Here is an 18,689-nt window from a genome sequence, read left to right on the forward strand (position 1 = left end):
CTGGAATTAAAACACTGCCTCACACACTTCCACGCGCCACCAACAGTGGCAGCGCGTGGGCCCCACGCGCCGGCGGCCACCACCTCCGATGGCCACCAAATTTTGGCAGTAGCTGCAAAACAACAAACCCAACCTCTTTCTCAACTACAACACATCCAAATAACAAGTAAAAACAGCCGAAATCATTTGATGAACACAAACCCAGAAATTTCCAAGAACCCTAGAATTTCATTTCGTCAATTCGACTTCTACACAATAAATCATGATACAAGGCCATAGGGGAAATGATCTATGTCAAAAACCGAACCTTCGATGCCAATTTCGTGGCCGGAAACGGCCGGAATCGCCGGAAATCGATGAAAGTTCCGATCGGCTACAGTAATCTTCACAGCTCAATTCCGAGCTCCACCGGTCGAGCCACCGCAAAACACCACCCCAGGCGTGACAAGGGAGAGAAGGCGAGCCTGCCGGTGCCCGGATTCCGTCGTGGGTCGGCCGGAGGAGGAAGAAATCGAAGGAGGAAGAATTCGGACCGAAGAGGAGAAAGGGTCGGGGGAAGGAGAAGAGAGAGTTACCGAGTTGGGGTGGATTTCCGAAAATGGAAATCTACCAACAGTAATTTTCCATATATATATTAATTACCATGAACAGTAACCTCCACAATTTCGCTTATAACTTTCGCATACGAGCTCCGATTTTTACGTACCACATATGCACGCGCTCGGTTTAACGTCCCCTACAACTTTCATGAAGAACATTTTCTCAAATTTTGACCCGAACAAAAAGTCAACTTTTAGGGCCACTAAAAGTGCTAAACCGAAAGTAAAAGTGAAAATAAAGGTCGTTTACCATCCAATTGACTAGTAAACCGGTGGATTCAGGTTCGGGACGTTACAGTTCTAGCATTGGAACAACTCCTACACCCACAGCCACTCCTACTCAGACGGTGGACCAAAGTCATCAGCAAGGAGCTGCAGCACTGCCACCCCTTCCACCAGTTTCAGAAGATCCTAATGGAACAACCAGGTACGCAGAACGGCAAAATGCAATTAGTTGGAACAATGTTTATGAATTTATGGTTGGAACAATGTATACTTGTGGTTGATTTATCATTTGTTTATAACTTTATGGAATTGAACAGGTTTAGTAGTAGGAAGAACAAGTCAAAAGCTTGGGAGCACTTTGAGAGGGTTAAGAATCCGGATGGGACATTGAAGGTACCAGCTTGATCTAAATGCAAGTATTGCCCCCAAACATATGCATGCGACTCCAGATCAAATGGGACCACTTCAATGAGGAACCACATGTTGTTCCAGTGCAAGAAGTGTCCTCTGTTTGTCCCCAACAAAAAACAAAGGTACCTTACTTTTGAATCTGTGGAAAAGGGTGGGAATCTTGTTGCTGTGAGTTTTGATGACATTGTCTCTACTCTCTAGGTTAGCTTGACCAAAAATGGTAATGAGGGATGAACTTGCTTTCAGTTTCGTTGAGGGTCAGGGCTTTATTGATTTTATGAAAGTAACATGGCCTTTATTTAAGTGCCCTTCTCGTAGAACACTAGCTAGAGATATTTGGAAACTTTATCAAGCTGAGAGGGAGAGGATTAGGGGGTTTATGACTACTAGTGAGCAGAGGGTGTCACTAACAACGGACACTTGGACTTCGATCCCAAATGTCAACTACATGGTCTTAACAGCCCATTTTATAAATTCAAACTGGGTTTTGCATAAGAGAATTTTAAATTTCTGTGTGATTCCCAATCATAAGGGCAAGACCATAGGGAAACTAGTCGAGAGTTGTTTGATTAAGTGGGGTATTGAGAAGGTTTTTTGCATTGTTGTTGATAATGCCTCTCCGAATCAAGTTGCCATTGATTATATGAAGGAGAAAATAGGAAATTGGCATGAATTGTTGTTGGGGGGCAGTTTCTTACATTTGCGTTGCTGCTGCCACATTCTGAACCTCATTGTGAGGGATGGAATGGAGGAGCTAGATGAGTCAATTGAGGGGATTAGGAACTGTATGAAATATATTAGATCATCCCCGGCAAGGCTTGTTGGCATCTGATGAAACTTTGTTGTTGACTTGTTGGTTTGTAATAGTTAGTTAATTTCAACTGTTTGAGTGCTTTGCTGTTTGACACGTTTGAGTACTTTGCTTTTTTTCTTTACAAATTCAAATTGTTTGAGGCTTTGAGCATTTGAGACTTTGAAATGAGTAGTTTTAATTTTAATGCTTCTGCAGTTCTCTCTTTTGGGTAGTATTTACTTGCAGTTTTGTAGCTACTTTGAAACGTTGGAAATTGACTGATCATTTGCAGCTAGTATGGGCCTGATCTTTCTATAAAAAAAATTAAAAAAAGGAATTCAGCCTTGATATTTGGTAATTGGGCTTGATTTTTAAGGCCAAATAGTGAAACCGGCCCACACCGAAACCGGTCCGCACCGAACCGGATTTCGGTGCAACAGAAAAATCCGGCCCATGACAAAAAAAAGCGGTTGCGGTGTGGAAAACAGTCAAACCGTTTAATGCAGTTTCGATGCGGGTTGGGCTTCAAACCGACCCGTACCGAACCGTGCCCAGGCCTAAGAAAGAGGGTACATAGTGAATTGGGTCTCGCAAGACTGCGAGAGGAAGTCTTGGCTCACAAGTCAATGGGAGGGTTCTTGACCCACAGCGGATGGAATTCTACCCTAGAGAGCATTGTAGCAGGAATTCCTATGATTTGTTGGCCTAATTTAGGGATCATTACATCATTAGCAGAACTGTTTGTGAGAAGTGGAAGATTGGTCTTCGATTGAAAGAAAACTGCGACAGAAATGACATTGAAACCATGATAAGAATGTTAATGGGATTTAAGAGGGGAGAGATTCCGAGCTCAATGGATGCAATTTCAAAAGTGGCTCGTGATGGTGTTCCGAAATTAAGGTGGATCTTCAAACCACAACTTGGAGATGCTAATCCAAGACATTAGGAATATGCATGCAAGACCACAGTGAGAGGGCTAGGGTTTAAGGTACCCGAATTATCACGAAATGCACTTTTTGGTACCTATAAATTTTTAGAGAGTCTAGTGGTACCTGCACTATTCTTCCGTTAGCCCCTATAGTGCTTCCGTCCATTGTTCCGTTAAAAAAACCTATGTGGCGGTCATGTGAAACTCATGTGAGTAAAATAACAAGGGTAAAATAGTCTTTTCATTCATATATCAAATTATAATGTATAATATATTGAAGGTCTATAATTAAGAAGTAATTTGACACATAAAAAAATAAAAATAATACCCAATCCGTTCTTCACTATTCTCGGGTTGCTTGGGATAATTAATTTAAATATTTTGTTTGTGTTTAGTTATTTTATATAAAAATTTAATATATATTCATTTGGTCAACTAATGAGATAATTTTTTTCTCAAACAATTAATAGGATTAACCAATGGAAGTACTAAGTAAATGTAGATATTCACTAATTAAATTCAATTCTAGCTCTTTTTTTTTCTTTTTTTTTTTAACCAAGTTTAATTTAGTTTTATAAAAAAATTGCAAAAAAAATATAAACAATAGAGTTTTTACGATTTTATCCCTACTTTAACGGAATAATTGACGGAAGTACTAAAAGGGCTAACGGAGAGATACGACAGATACCACTAGACTCCCTAAAAATTTGTAGGTACCAAAAAGTGCATTTCGTGATGGTTCGAGTACCATTTGAGGATTTTACCCTTCCACGTTATTCCTTATTGGGTAATTTTAATTTTTTTCCTCCTTTGTATTAATTTGTCACTTTGTGAAAGTGATGCTTGTATTTGTATGTGCTTAGCCAAACAGATGACTGGGTAATTACCATTTGTTCATTTCTAATTATTTGTTTGTAATTTACTTGCCTGGCTGCAATTGTCAATAAAACTGGAAAGGATCCTCCGCTATTATATGCTTCTGCGTTAATTCTTTTGAAAATTTGGGATCAAGCATTGTTTAGAGAAATTGACATATTAAACAAAATTGCAATTCGTAAACAGTATTCTATGATAAGATACTGGCTAGAAGTCTGTAAAATTAATTGAGGAAAAGCTATTATTATACTATATATTAAAGTTGGGTTTCCGGTTACTGTTACTAAGCCGTTTTGGTATCGGCTCCAGCTGAGCCGGTTGGTGGAAATCACGTTTTCATCCTTATTTTTGTGATAAGTCGATGTTTGACGTCGTCTACTCGACTCTTCCAGACTATCATCATCTGCACTCCCTTCGCTCTCCACCAAAATTGTATCATCCCAAAATCTTTTTCAAAACTATGACAAAAAAAAAAAAATCTTTTTCAAAACCATCAATCGTATCTTACCGGACCAACAAAATTAAATCTCCCCAAATCTCTGTCCTCTAGATCAAAAATAAAGGAGCTTGAAATTCTTTGCTGATTGATAAGGTTAGTAATTCAATTTCATTTGTTTCCCATAATTGGAAGAGCTGGAGTCATCTGATTGGTAGTATATAAAATTGACAGGGGAAGAAGGTAGATAGCTCAGAGAAAAGGAAGAGGGGGACGGGAAGCAGTAAAAATCGGTAATTTTTTTTTTTCCTTTGAGGTTTTGGGTTTCCTGTGTTTGCATGCTTTTGGGGATCATTGAATCCTTTGAGTTTTTGGGTTTCCTGTGTCTGCATGCTTTTTGGGATGATTGATTGTATGATCACACTATTGGTCATTACAGAGTGGATCTTTGTTTAATTTCCTGCATACCTATACACGACTAATGTTCCATTTAGTTTGGCTCTTCTCAATTGAGTTCTTGCTCTTTTCCACTATTGATTTTGTATTTTAAGTGGATTAGGGATAATACTGGTAATGATGTTGTTCATATTCGAATTCTGATGTTCTTAGCTGGAACTTTTAAGATTATATTTGTTTCGTAGAGAGGTCGTGATTTGGATTCCAAATCAGTTCAAACTTGAAAAATTGGTGCATGATACTGAATTTTTTCATTTGTTGACAGCATAGTAGTTTTAGTCTTTAGGTTAATCTAGAATTTTGATTGCATGGACTTTAAATAATTGCAAATTTGAAGCGATGATGGTTGATTCCGAATTTGGTTGTTAGTTGGTAGGATATTGTTTGCCTCAAAATACAATAAAAAAAACATGTAATCTAATCTAGAATGTTGATTTCATGTCTAAAGTAATTGTACTATAATGAACTTTAACGATTGTACATACATGTGCATTTGCAAGCATAATTAGCGATAATGAGCTACGCTCATGGTACCACCAGAGGTACTGATTCCCGCCAAAGGAGTAGCCTACGGATACACAGCCAGACGAGCTACGGCCTGAGCCTCGGATTGCCCCCAGATCACCGCCGACGCGCCGTCACGCGCCGTGACAAGATAGCATCAGAAGCTCCTGACGCTGGGAACTGAAGCACATCAGTCCCACATCGAAAACAAGGAGAAGATCAGCCTTCTCCTCACCTATAAAAGGTTCTCTCCTCTCTCCTCATTAATTACGCATTTACTACTCATTTATTGTTATGCTGTTTATATGCATCGACTGACTTAGGCATCGGAGAAGTGAAGACCGCCCAACGCGGTCTCCCTCTGACGCCCTGTCTTTCATTTGGCAGCTAGCAAAGATCACCAAATCCACAGAGTAGCGGTCCGCCCACCGGACCCCCGTTAAACGAAGGTTCGGCTACCGCCGGACTTTGAGCATTAACATTGGCGCCGTCTGTGGGAATCCTTGAACAAAAAGTCATCCCACCACAATTACCATGACTAACGGTAGCGGGGGAAACGCTGAAGAGCAGGCAGACCAATCCGCCATTCCCCAACCCACCAACCCAGCGGTAGGCGTTAACCGCGCACTATTCAACACCCCAGCCAACCCCGGCGGTGAGGCAAATCCAAGTAGCAGCCGCCCACCGGGCCAGGATCTCACCGCTCTGTACGAGCTGGCACTGGCGGACCTTCACAAGGCAAACAGAGAACGTGAAGAAGAGCGCAGAGAGAAGGCCGAGGCCCCAAAACAAATGGCTACGCTAATGTCACGTTTTGATGAACTAAAGAGGACGCTGGAGGAAAACGCCAATCCAGCGCAGAGCGAGCAATCACAAAGCACCGGGCGTAGTCGGCCCCACACTGGCACATTGGTACCGGGACCAATCATACAGATGCAGGTACCGCTGAACCAACTAATGTTGGAGCAGGAGGCGGAATCACTGCCGCACGCCAACCTCTCGGAAGCTAGGGCAAGGACTGAGGGCAATCTGCCTGCCCCAAGGCGCAGACAGGTTCAGCGGAATATCCAGGCAGGTCCTGCCGGCAACGCAACAGCCCAAATACTGGAAAGGATGCAACAATTAGAGCAGAGATTAATTCAGGAGGAGTCGGGCGCCCCAGCGCCAACTCCAAATCCGCTTTTCGCGTCCAGACCAGGACCTTTCACCGCTGCGATTCTGCAGGCTATCAGACCAGCGTACGCAAAAACCCCAAAGATGACACATTACAGCGGCATGTCTGGCCCCTTCGTCCATATGGACACCTTCAAGAAGGTCACCAACAACAAGGGATTTGACTACGCCACCCTGTGCCACTTGTTCAGCGAACGTTGGACGGTGAGGCAATGAACTGGTTCTTCGAGTGTCCGCCGGGATCCATTGACTCATTTCATGCACTATCACACGCCTTCCTCTCTCGGTTCATCTTATTGTCCGCCGGACATCACAACACAAGTCAGCTGTTCAGCGTCAAGCATGGGGCAGACGAATCACTGAAGGCATTCGTCACAAGATGGCGGGCGGCAGCATCTCAGTGCCGCGATCTAGACAAAACAATGGCATCAGCGGCCTTCAAGTAGGGACTCCTCAAGGGGCGATTCCTCTATCACCTCAACTACAATCATCCAAATGCGGTATATGACCACGTCATGAGTGAAGCGGTCATTCATGCCCAGGCAGAATTCATCACATATGGAGAAACCCCACCGCCACTAGCAACACCAACAAAGTCAACACAACCCTCCTCCAATCATCAGGAGACCGCTAACAAGACCCCTGCTGCGCCGCCAACTGACAAGAAGAGGGAGTGGCAACAGGGCCACTACCAGAACAAGCGGCAGAAGGACCAACACTACAACAACGGCAACCGCCCATCCCATGGGGATAACCGCAACAAACAAACGGAATCCTCTTAGCAGTATGCAGTGTTTACAATCCTCACAGCCTCGTATGAGGAAATATACAATCAGTGCAAGGATCAGATCCCACCGCCACCCCCAGCAAGATATCCAAAAACGGGAAAACCAAGAAACACCGGCAGGTGGTGTAAATACCACGAGGACAGCGGTCACAATACCAACAGCTGCAATGCTCTCAAAACAGCCATTGAGACCTTGTACCGTGACGGCAAGATGGAGCAATTCAAGGTGCGCCAACCGCCACCTGTGATCGCCAACATTGAGCCCTTGGGCCGCATCAACACCATCGACGGCGGTGCTCCAATCACCAACATGTCTCACAGGGCAAGGAAGAGCTATGCACGCGCTAATCACCCAAAAGAAGTCTGCAACATCCGCTATGAGAGATCCGCCAAACTCCCAAAGTCTGGCTGGGAGCCCATTACCTTCTCAGAGGAGGAGGAACGCGGAGTGTATCTACCCCATGACGACCCATTCTTGGTCGACGCCATTCTTGGCAGATGGTCAGTGAGGAGAATCCTGGTGGATAGCGGGTCTGCTGTCAACGTCATATTCAGCAGTTGCTACAACCACCTCAAGCGGAACAGGAAATTACTCCATGATCATGAGCCATTGCTCAGCTTCTCCGGTGACGTCACGCAACCGCTGGGTTCTGACTACATGCGGCTGACTATTGGCACTAGTCCATGTATGGCAGAGATACATACAGAATTCATAGTCGTCGATTGTTTCAGCTTGTAATACGCCATCATCGGTTGGCCGGCGCTCAACAAGCTCAAATGCATCATCGTCGGATACATGCTGCTCATGAAGTTCCCCACACCCAACGGCACGGGCTGTGTGAGGGGAAGTCAGCAGTTGGCATGAGAATGTTATTCAACGACCATAGCGCGGTCAACGCGCCGCCATGAAATCTTGACGGTGGGAAATCAGGCACCGCCACCAAATATCTTTGAGGACCCTAGGGATGACGAGAAGAAATATGTAAAGAAGGAGCCAGTCAACCCAGAAACGTCGTTGAAAGTTGTCTGCATCTCGGACGAGCACCCTGAGCGGACAGTCCGCATAGGCGCCCAATTAGACCCAAAGGTAGCGGCGGAACTCACTCAATTCCTACGTGATAACGCTGCCGTCTTTGCATGGTCATACGCGGACATGCCAGGTATCTCCCCTGAAATCATCAAGCACAAGTTGAGCATCAAACCATCCTTCTATCCTATCAAACAGAAGCGAAGGGCCTTTGATGAAGAAAAGTACCGTGCAATAGGAGAGGAGGTTGCCAAGCTCCAGGGCATTAGGTTCATCCGCCAAGTCATCTATCCCCAGTGGATTTCCAACCTGGTTATGGTCAAAAAGCCCAGCGGAAAGTGGAGGATGTGTGTCGACTTCAAAAATCTTAACAAGGCATGCCCAAAGGATAGTTTCCCGCTACCCCGCATTGATCAACTGGTTGATGCAACCGCCGGATATGAGCTCCTTAGCATGATGGACGCTTTCTCCGGCTATAATCAGATCAAGATGCATCCCGGCGACCAGGAGTGCACCACTTTCACCACCGACAAGGGCCTATACTGCTACAATGTTATGCCTTTCGGTCTGAAGAACGTCGGCGCAACTTATCAACGATTGATGAATGCCATGTTCGCGGAGTATCTCGGAAAAATAATCGAGGTGTACGTGGACGACATGTTGGTCTAGAGCATAAAAGCCAGCGGACATGTGGCAAACCCCAAAATCATAGTAACCATTCTCTTGGCCTATGGCATGCGCCTCAACCCAGAAAAATGTTTCTTTGGCGTCACCGCCAGCAAACTTCTGGGTTATATCGTCAGCGAGCGAGGCATCGAGGCTAACCCGGAGAAGGTACAAGCCATCCTCGACATGAAGGACCCTGAGTGGAAGATGCACGTCCAGAGCCTCCAGGGCAAGTTAACCGCCCTCTCTCGATTCATCTCCAGACTCACTGACAAGTGTGCCCCATTTTTCAAAGTCCTCAAAACGACTCACAAGAAAGTCATCAACTGGAACCCAGAGTGTCAGGCGGCGTTCCAGGGCTTGAAAGAATACTTGGCGGCAGTCCCACTCCTTTCCATTCCTATGCAAGGAGAAACACTGTACATATACCTAGCGGTATCAGTGTCAGCGGTAAGCTGCGCCATTGTCCGGCGTGAGGGCCAGGAGGAACTCCCAGTGTTCTACGCCGGCAGAGGCATGAACGGATCAGAAACAAGATACCCTCCCTTAGAACAACTCGCTCTCGCACTCATCGTTGCCGCCAGACGCCTCCGCCAGTACTTTCAGGCCCACACAATCCATGTATTAACCAATCAACCGCTGAGACAGGTAATACAGAACCCTGAACACTCAGGGAGCCTCAGCAAGTGGGCCATTGAGCTCAGCAAGTTCGACATTGATTACAAACCAAGAACCGCCATGAAGGGCCAGGCGGTGGCAGACTTCATTGCTGAACTCACCGAGTGTCAACTCGAACCAGGCAGGGAGACAGAGCCCGGAACGGAAATGGTGACCGCTGAAGAGTCGGCTCCCCAGCAGTCAGACTGGAACCTGCATGTGGACGGCTCCGCTAGCGCCAAGGCCAGCGGCGCCGGAGTCATCTTAACAGGACCGGGGGGGCTGAACGCGGAATACGCGTTGAAATTCAACTTCAAAGCTTCAAACAACATGGCGGAATATGAAGCACTCATCGTCGGCCTACTCCTCGCCATCGACCCAGGGGCTGACAGCGTCAACATCTTCAGCGACTCTCAATTAGTCGTTAACCAGGTCAACGACAGCTTCCAAGCCAAGGACCAACAGTTAGCGGCATACTTGGGGTACGTCAAGACACTGCTCAAAAAATTCAAATTTCACGCTATCACACAGATCCCCAGGGAAAAGAACGCCAAGGCTGATTCACTGGCGAGACTGGCAACCGCTCAGCCACATCAATGTCCAGCGGACACAAGAGTGGAGTGTCTTGACAGGCCAAGTATTACAAAAACCCTAGCGGAGATCTTCAACATTGAGGTCAATCCCAGCTGGATGGACGAGATTATCGAGTACAAGCGCAATGGGACATTGCCAGAGGACAAAGTCAAAGCGCGACAGCTCCGGCGGAGAGCAACCCGCTACAACATCCAGAATGGCAAGCTTTACCGCCAGGGATTCACCCACCCCAACCTCCGCTGTTTAACCCCAGAAGAGGGAAAGGTCATGCTGGCAAGGATACAAGGCGGAGAATGCGGAAACCACTCGGGCGCCAGATCCTTGGCCAATCGCACAATGCGACAAGGCTACTTTTGGCCCACACTCGGTGATGACGCCTGGCGGATATCGAGATCTTGCCACAAGTGCCAACAGTATGCTGATCTCCCACATGCACCGGCGGAACCACTGTCAATCATCATCGGCCGATGGGTTCACTCAATGTGGGGCCTGGACTTGATGGGAAAATTCCAAACCGCCAAAGGCCAGTTCAAGTACATCATTGTTGCTATCGACTACAACAGCAAGTGGATAGAGGCAGAGCCACTGACGGCAATAACTACCGCCAAGGTAATTCACTTCCTCTAGAAGAACATCTACTGCCGCTATGGTGTCCCACATACAATCATTACAGACAACGGCACACAGTTCAACAACAAGGAACTCATATCTTTCACCGCCAACCTTGGCACCAAAATGAGTTTTGCATCTGTCGCTCACCCCCAAACCAACGGCCAGGTCGAAGCAGCAAACAAGATAATCAAGAAGCTGCTAAAAAAGAAACTCGACAACGCCAAGGGTTTATGGACGAAGAAGCTTCCAGAAGTTCTATGGGCCATCAGGACGACCCCAACTTTCGCCACTGGCGAAACTCCCTTTTGTATGATGTTCGGAACTGAGGCTGTCCTACCTGTCGAGGTAACTCAACCTACCGCTAGGGTCGAAGGCTACTGCTCCGAGACCAACAGCGACGGCGTCGATCTCGACAAAGACCTCCTAGAGGAAAGACGACACAAGGCCCATTTGCACAATCTGCAAAACAAGCAGCGGATATCGCGTTTCTACAACACCAGGGTCAAAGCCCGGAACCTTCAATTGGGGGACTGGGTAATGAAGGAAGTAATTCCACCACCAACAAAACTCCGCCCAACTTGGGAAGGTCCATACAAAATTGTGGAAGTCATTAGCCCAGGCACCTTCTACTTAATGGACAAGGATGGCGTCACAACGACCCACCCTTGGAATACTGAACACCTTCGGTATTACTACAAATAGTCATGCCGCTACCCAAGAGCATCTTGACTTAGCTAAATTTTTGTTCAATATTTAGCTAAGGGAAGCTACCCAACGGGTACTACCCCGCTTTTGTAAATGCTGATCAGTCAACTATCAATGAAACGAGGAATTATTCAAACCATTGTTACCAAGTCTAGCACTGAGGGCAACTGGCAACGCTAGCAACAGTCAGCGGACCACGTCCGCTACATTATGCACTTGGACCAATCTTAATTCCTTTAATGTTTCATTGATTGACAAAAGAAAACTCAAGTCAAAACTCTAGCGGTACAGGCATATCATGACAAACACAACAAAATTTCGAAATGTCACTTCATATACGCAGGGCTGGGACTCCCCACCCAAAAATATTCATTAACATAAAAAATTATGCCTCAGCAGCTACAAAAAAAGGAGGAGCTCAACATCAAGGATGGGCACGACTGCCATCAGCGTCTTCACCTTCGGCATGCGGCGGCGGATGTAGGCGGCTTGTTTGGTCAGACCCTCGAGCGGTGGGACTGGGAGTCTCTATGGTACCATCCGCCCGAGTATGGGCAGCCAGAAATCCAGCACGCGACACCTCCGACTGAGTGGGAGGTGGAGTCCGCTGAGAACCATCCGCCGGACGCGCGCTGCTTTCTCCACTACCCGAGCGGGCACCATCCACCTGAGCGGGGGCCATACCCTTCGCCAGCGGAGTATTTTTAGCAGGCGGCACGGCGGGCAGGGACGCCTTCGTAAAATCAATGGCGCCCTTCTGCCTCAATATCTCCACTTTGGTGACGGCACCAGCCTTCGCCGCCTTCGTCAGCGCCTTCTTATATTCCGCCGACTGCTTGAATGCCTCCACAACGGCGGCCGCAGCACGGCTCCCTTCAGCTCCCAAGCGGGCGACCTCACCCTCCAGCCTCTTCACCTCAGTAAGTCTGGCGGCAAACTCCCGCTGCAAGATCTCAACCTTCTTATCCTTGGCGGCCAGCCGATCTCGAAGCAGGGACATATCTTGCTCCAGCTTGGAGACATGATTATTCCGCTCCAGGTCCCGTTCAACGGCGACGACCAGCTTGCCACGGGCATTCGCTGCATCACAGTCAGCCTTGCTCAGGAGCTGTTCCACGTCCGCCAGCCTGTCCTTGGCCTCCTCCAGCTCCCTCTGAAGACCCTTCACCTCCTCCCTGAGCTCCCGCTTGACCCGAGGCTGTTTCGACGCAGCCAGGAACATCTCGTGCAGTCCAACCGAGAGATGCCCAAAGGCCGTGCTGAAGGGCGATTGGTCAACGGCTGTTGAGCGTACAATCCCCTCTAGGCCGCCGAACCCGAGCCGCTCGCAGAGGTGGTAAAGAAATTCCCGCTCCTCGTCATTCAAGAACTCTGCATACACGGCGAACGAATCCAGGTCGCTCGCTGGCTCCTCTCTCTCTGCGACCACGGGAGCCTTGAGCGGAGCCTGTCGTGCCCTCTTCTGCTGGCGGGCCCCAATGGTTTCCACATCATCCCCCTCTTCCCCGCAAGAGTCATTTTGGCGGCGCTTTCGCTGAAGCCCCGTGTGCTTCCAGCGGGACCAGGCCTCGATCCCCTCAGCGGCGGCTCCAACCCCGCAACGGTGACAGTCTCCGCCGGCGGCACAGTTTGTTCCTTGTATGCCCCGCGCCGGTTGGCAGGCACCCTCTCTTTCAATGGCACGGCTGCAGGACCTTTACTCTCGCCGGCAGCCCCACTAGCCATACCAGTCCCCGCCTGAACGACGGGTGAGCCGTCACTACCAAGATGAGAGTGGTGCGGCATAGGTAGCACCACAGGGACGTCGGACTGGCTTAGCGCCAGTGTGTCCGGATTAACGACTGTCTGCTGAGCCGCCAGCCCGGAGGCATACATATTCTCCAAGAAGTTGTCCATTTCAGCACGATCCATGGCTTTTGCGAAAGCGTCGCGACTCGCTTTATTACCCGGCGGAGATTCTACAAAAAAAAAAAAAAAAAGACGAATCGACTTAGACTGAGACAAACTGAATGAAGGCACAGTATGGCGGAGATTGCTTACCAATGCCACGCGTCAATTGTTGATCTACCAACAACTCCCAACCGGTCAGGAGACGAAGGTCCAACAGGTTGCGATTCTGCCAACAGCCTCTAATACGTGCCACACGACACTCCTCTTCACGAGTCAGGTTATAGCGCAGGCCCGGTACAAAAAAGAGGTACAAACTACAAGGACTATCACAAGAAAAATCGCCAACTCTGGTCAGCGGAGACCGACAAACAACCTCGGATAGGCTGAAACTCCGACTTAATCCTAAAAGTCGGCTCCCCCTCGTTGGACCCCGCTTGGTATTCCCACCCCACCGTGGCAACACAGAAGGTACCCCGCCAGTAGGACATGGAGTCCTTCAGGTTCTCGATCAGCTTGGGCGCCCCCTGGCGGCGGCTCAAGTTCACCTGCCCTCTACAACCTTGGCGCTTCACGTACACCAACTCGTAGAAGTGTAGCACCTCCGCCACATTTGGTCCCTCGCAGCCGGACAAGCACCATAACGAGTTCAGCGCCATCATCAACCGCCACATGTTGGGGTAGATCTGTCCAAAGGCAAGGCCAAACTCGCACACCAGGATTTGGAGGTTTGGCAGTAGCGGGAATGTCACTCCTTGGCGGAAGATCGCCTCGTGCACGACGGCAAACCCCGCTGGAAGAATCGAGGCTTTCTCGTCCACCGTAGGCGGACGCAGCTTAACCACGCCTGGCAACCGATACATCCGTTTCAACCGGTTGACGGCGGCAACAGTCATCCGCCCTCCTGCCTCGTCAACATAGGTGCCATCGGGAAAGACCCACGCTGACTCGGTATCCTCCCCCGCCACCTCTCCCCCGTCAGCGGAGCCACTGGCAGCGCTGTTACTTGCTAGCCGCTCATCACGCCTATTTTGGGCAGCGACAGCCTCCCCTGCCCTAGAACTCTCTGGACGTGAAGCACGACCCATGGCTACTTCCCAGGGTATGGTTTGTAGCGGCTCGATCTCTAGCGGTTCTGGCAGTGAGGTTCCTGCACGGGCAGACGGACGCAACGAGTCAATAAAAATTCTATCCGCCACGCCGAACGACACGTCAGACCCGGAGTCCTCAGTGCTTGAAATTTTTACGACGTTAGCCATCCCAAATCCTAAAACCCAAATCAGTCAGTTCACACAAAATCTAACCTATCCCTATATCAGTTGCATCAAAGAACCTCAAGAACAATTACCCAGAAAATCCCAAAACAAGAACAAAACGCATACTCAACCCAGATTCGACCATCTAGCAAATCAGTAAACACCAACTCTCTGCCAAAACACCATAAACATACCCCCAAACCTCACTTTACACCCTCAGAACACACCGGGGGAGAACAGATCGCACCCCAAAACAAAAACAACAAAACCCAGAAACAACACAGATCCAATGAAACAGGAGTGGGATTCGAGATACCAACCTCAACACAAACTCTGGTCTGATCGGGAGCGCTGGTCTTCACCGGTAAAGATTTCGTCCCCAAGGTCCGATAACTCCACAGATTTCGTCCCCCGGAGTTCTTTTCACAAATCGCAGACGAACAGAGCTTGAAGATGACGACTCAGGTTTGAAGTTTTCGCAAAGTGTCAAATCTCGCTAAGTTCCCCCCCCCCCTTTTATGTCAACGTCAAAGAATTCTAGGCCGTCCGCTAAAAAACGACATTATGCCCCAGCCGTACACGTGTCCCACGTCTACACTTACTCTCCGGATTAACCGAGGCGACGCCTCGGTTACAAAATCCATAATTACTCGCATTAATGGCGAGAATACGGCCAGCCTGAGGAGGCACGCCTCCACACGCTAACCCTTTAGAGGCCAGCCAAGTGTCGACCACCTTCAGACGAAGCGTCTAATGGAAGTAACTGGTAGAGGGGAAAATCACCAAGGTGACGGAAGTCTCCGCTAAGCGAAGCTCCGCTAGCGGAACTTCTCCCTTGTCACCTTCAAGTGACGAAGTCTCCGCTAAGCAAAACTCCGCTAGCGGAACTTCTCACTTGTCACCCTTCAAGTGACGAAGTCTCCGCTAAGCGAAACTCCGCTAGCGGAACTTCTCACTTGTCACCCTTCAAGTGACGAAGTCTCCGCTAAGCGAAACTCCGCTAGCGGAACTTCTCACTTGTCACCCTTCAAGTGACGAAGTCTCCGCTAAACGAAACTCTGCTAGCGGAACTTCTCACTTGTCACCCTTCAAGTGACGAAGTCTCCGCTAAGCGAAACTCCGCTAGCGGAACTTCTCACTTGTCACCCTTCAAGTGACGAAGTCTCCGCTAAGCGAAACTCCGCTAGCGGAACTTCTCACTTCTCACCCTTCAAGTGACGAAGCCTCCGCTAAGCGAAACTCCGCTAGCGGAACTTCTCACTTGTCACCTTCAAGTGACGAAGCCTCCGCTAAGCGAAACTCCGCTAGCGGAACTTCTCACTTGTCACCCTTCAAGTGACGAAGTCTCCGCTAAGCGGAACTTCTCCCTTGTCACCTTCAAGTGGCGAAGTCTCCGCTAAGCGAAACTCCGCTAGCGGAACTTCTCACTTGTCACCTTTCAAGTGACGAAGTCTCCGCTAAGCGAAACTCCGCTAGCGGAACTTCTCACTTGTCACCTTCAAGTGACGAAGTCTCCGCTACGCGAAACTCCGCTAGCGGAACTTCTCACTCGTCACCCTGCAAACGGGACATCTTCCGCTACACGACACCTCTAGCGGAACTCCCTTTCCATCCTGCAAAATCCGTACTTTGCTGAGCACAACACCGCTCAATAAAATACCACCAGGCACATCTCCGCGACGCTGCTTCCTGCTACAACCAGCGGGGGGATTTCCGCTAGCGGCGGATCCCGAGGCTACGCCTCACTCTGACAACGACCGCCACGCGGCGTTACGGTCAGACCGTCCCTACGGGACACGGGGCCTTGTCAACAGTCTACGACGGCCCTGATCAGGCACGTTGACCCCCGTCACTTGGGTACTAAAGATTGGGCTCGCTACCCAACACCTTCTGCTCCGTGCAGCTCCCCCTCAACAAACAATTAACCGACCATCCGGAGGTCCATCTTAGTAGGGGAGTGGGGACTCCCTAGGGGGCCTAGCAGGGGCCCACCCGAAATGGTACAAAGTGTTTGCTCAGTAAATCCATGGTTGACAACGCACTGACGCTAATTATGCTGTTGCAAGTCTAGCGGAAGGTAACGCTTCAAACCGGTGAGCAACTCCCCAACCAAGATTGCCCTCCTTGACTGGGGACTTGGGGGACTTGTACATACATGTGCATTTGCAAGCATAATTAGCTATAATGAGCTACGCTCATGGTACCGCCAGAGGTACTGATTCCCGCCAAAGGAGTAGCCTACGGATACACAGCCAGACGAGCTACCGCCTGAGCCTCGGATTGCCCCCAAATCACCGCCGACGTGCCGCCACGCACCGTGCCAAGATAGCATCAGAAGCTCCTGACGCTGGGAACTGAAGCACATCAGTCTCACATCGAAAACAAGGAGAAGATCAGCCTTCTCCTCACCTATAAAAGGTTCTCTCCTCTCTCCTCTCTCCTCATTAATTACGCATTTACTACTCATTTATTGTTATGCTGTCTATATGCATCGACTGACTTAGGCATCGGAGAAGTGAAGACCGCCCAACGCGGTCTCCCTCTGACGCCCTGTCTTTCATTTGGCAGCTAGCGAAGATCACCAAATCCACAGAGTAGCGGTCCACCCACCAGACCCGCGTTAAACGAAGGTTCGGCTACCGCCGGACTTTGAGCATTAACAACGATATAGTACAATATCCTGTTGTTCTGAATTGGGTTTGTGTGTGATATGAATGAGTTTGATGAAATCCGTTTCCATTGTCTATAGATTAACTTGGGATTTAAATTTCACTAACTGGGTGCGATTGGATTCAACAATGTGGACTTTCCGGTCTATGAAATATACTGGTTAGTTGGTATTTTCAGGATCGAAATTTGCTGGCATGCTGATCTTTTTTTGGTTGTTTTCAGTTTTGCTGTGAACACTGCTGGACTGATCCTGTTCAAGCACAGTTGCTGCCCTATTTTGCATAAGTCGAGTGCGGTAGAGCAATTACCTATCCCTTTTTCCATGCATCTTAATATCCAGGTAACTTTCAGATTCCATCAAGCTTTTTCTGTATTACCCATTACTGTTTGAAATTTAGAAAATCATCTGCAAATGATTTGGTGGCTGGTATTGGAAGAATGGTATTTCTTAGCTTTACCCATCTCAAGAAATAGTGCCAATTTGGTTCTAATCTCATTATTACTGATCATAATCTTCCATTAGGCATCGGAATCGTGTGCTTTTCTGTTTACTTTTCCAGGATCTGAATTTCTTCATGGCACATTGTAAGAATGGGTTATAAGAACATAATTCAGTAATTTAATTAGCCATGGAGGGGATTCAATTAATTCGGCTAAAACACGAAAATCAAACTATATATTAATTTGACATGGTATCATCTGATAATGGATGCAAAACCTTAGTGATGTATTGGTTCAATTTGTAGCCTCCAATATACTTAATCTGTAATTCACGCTTCAGTTGTGTTTTTTATGCTGCTAATCATTTACTATAATGTTCCTTGGTACGTTGTTTGGTCTAAAGTCTATGTCGCTTTGAGGGAAATTCTGGTAATTGATGCAAAACATTAGTGATGTATTGGTTCAATTTGTGGGCTGCAATATAGTCAATGCATAATCCACGGTTCAGTTCTGTTTTATATGCTGCTGACCATTTACTATAATGTTCTTTTCAATGTTCTTTGGTCTAAAACCTATATCGCTTCGAGAATGGTCCTGAGATTCAGATTTTCTTAGCTTTGAAATATTTCTATTCTTCAGTTTTGCTTCATGTCAGTATCATTTCTACTTGGTTCCTGCAATTACTTCCCCACATCCCTGAATTTGATTCATATCTTAATGCAGCTTCAGAGTCACTGTTCTCATTGAAGATGAGACTGATCAAGCACATGCAGTCTTAATGGGCAAAGAAGCAGAAGAAATCTTTGGAATCTCATGCGAAGACTTGATTATCAGGAAAAACTGCAAAAAACCAAAGGATCAGACCACAAGAAATTCTTCAATTAGAAGGACAGTCAAACTGCTGAAATTGAAGCCAGGAACAAAAAGAGATTTCCTTATAAAGGGGATATACAAAGATGTTCACAAGTTCACACCAACCCAAGTTT

The 18,689-nt window shown here is 47.8% G+C and overlaps 1 long non-coding RNA gene across 1 annotated transcript; it reads left to right on the forward strand.

Moving 5' to 3' along the window:
- The first annotated feature begins 4,260 nt into the window (after window positions 1–4,260).
- LOC133722491 (uncharacterized) lies at window positions 4,261–18,685 on the forward strand. Its single transcript, XR_009852777.1, has 4 exons — window positions 4,261–4,424; window positions 4,503–4,561; window positions 17,485–17,602; window positions 18,427–18,685. It is a non-coding gene; the product is annotated as an uncharacterized LOC133722491 (long non-coding RNA).
- The last annotated feature ends 4 nt before the right edge of the window (window positions 18,686–18,689 follow it).

This window comes from Rosa rugosa, chromosome 7 (assembly GCF_958449725.1).
Source record: "Rosa rugosa chromosome 7, drRosRugo1.1, whole genome shotgun sequence".
Classification (NCBI taxonomy): Eukaryota; Viridiplantae; Streptophyta; class Magnoliopsida; order Rosales; family Rosaceae; genus Rosa; species Rosa rugosa.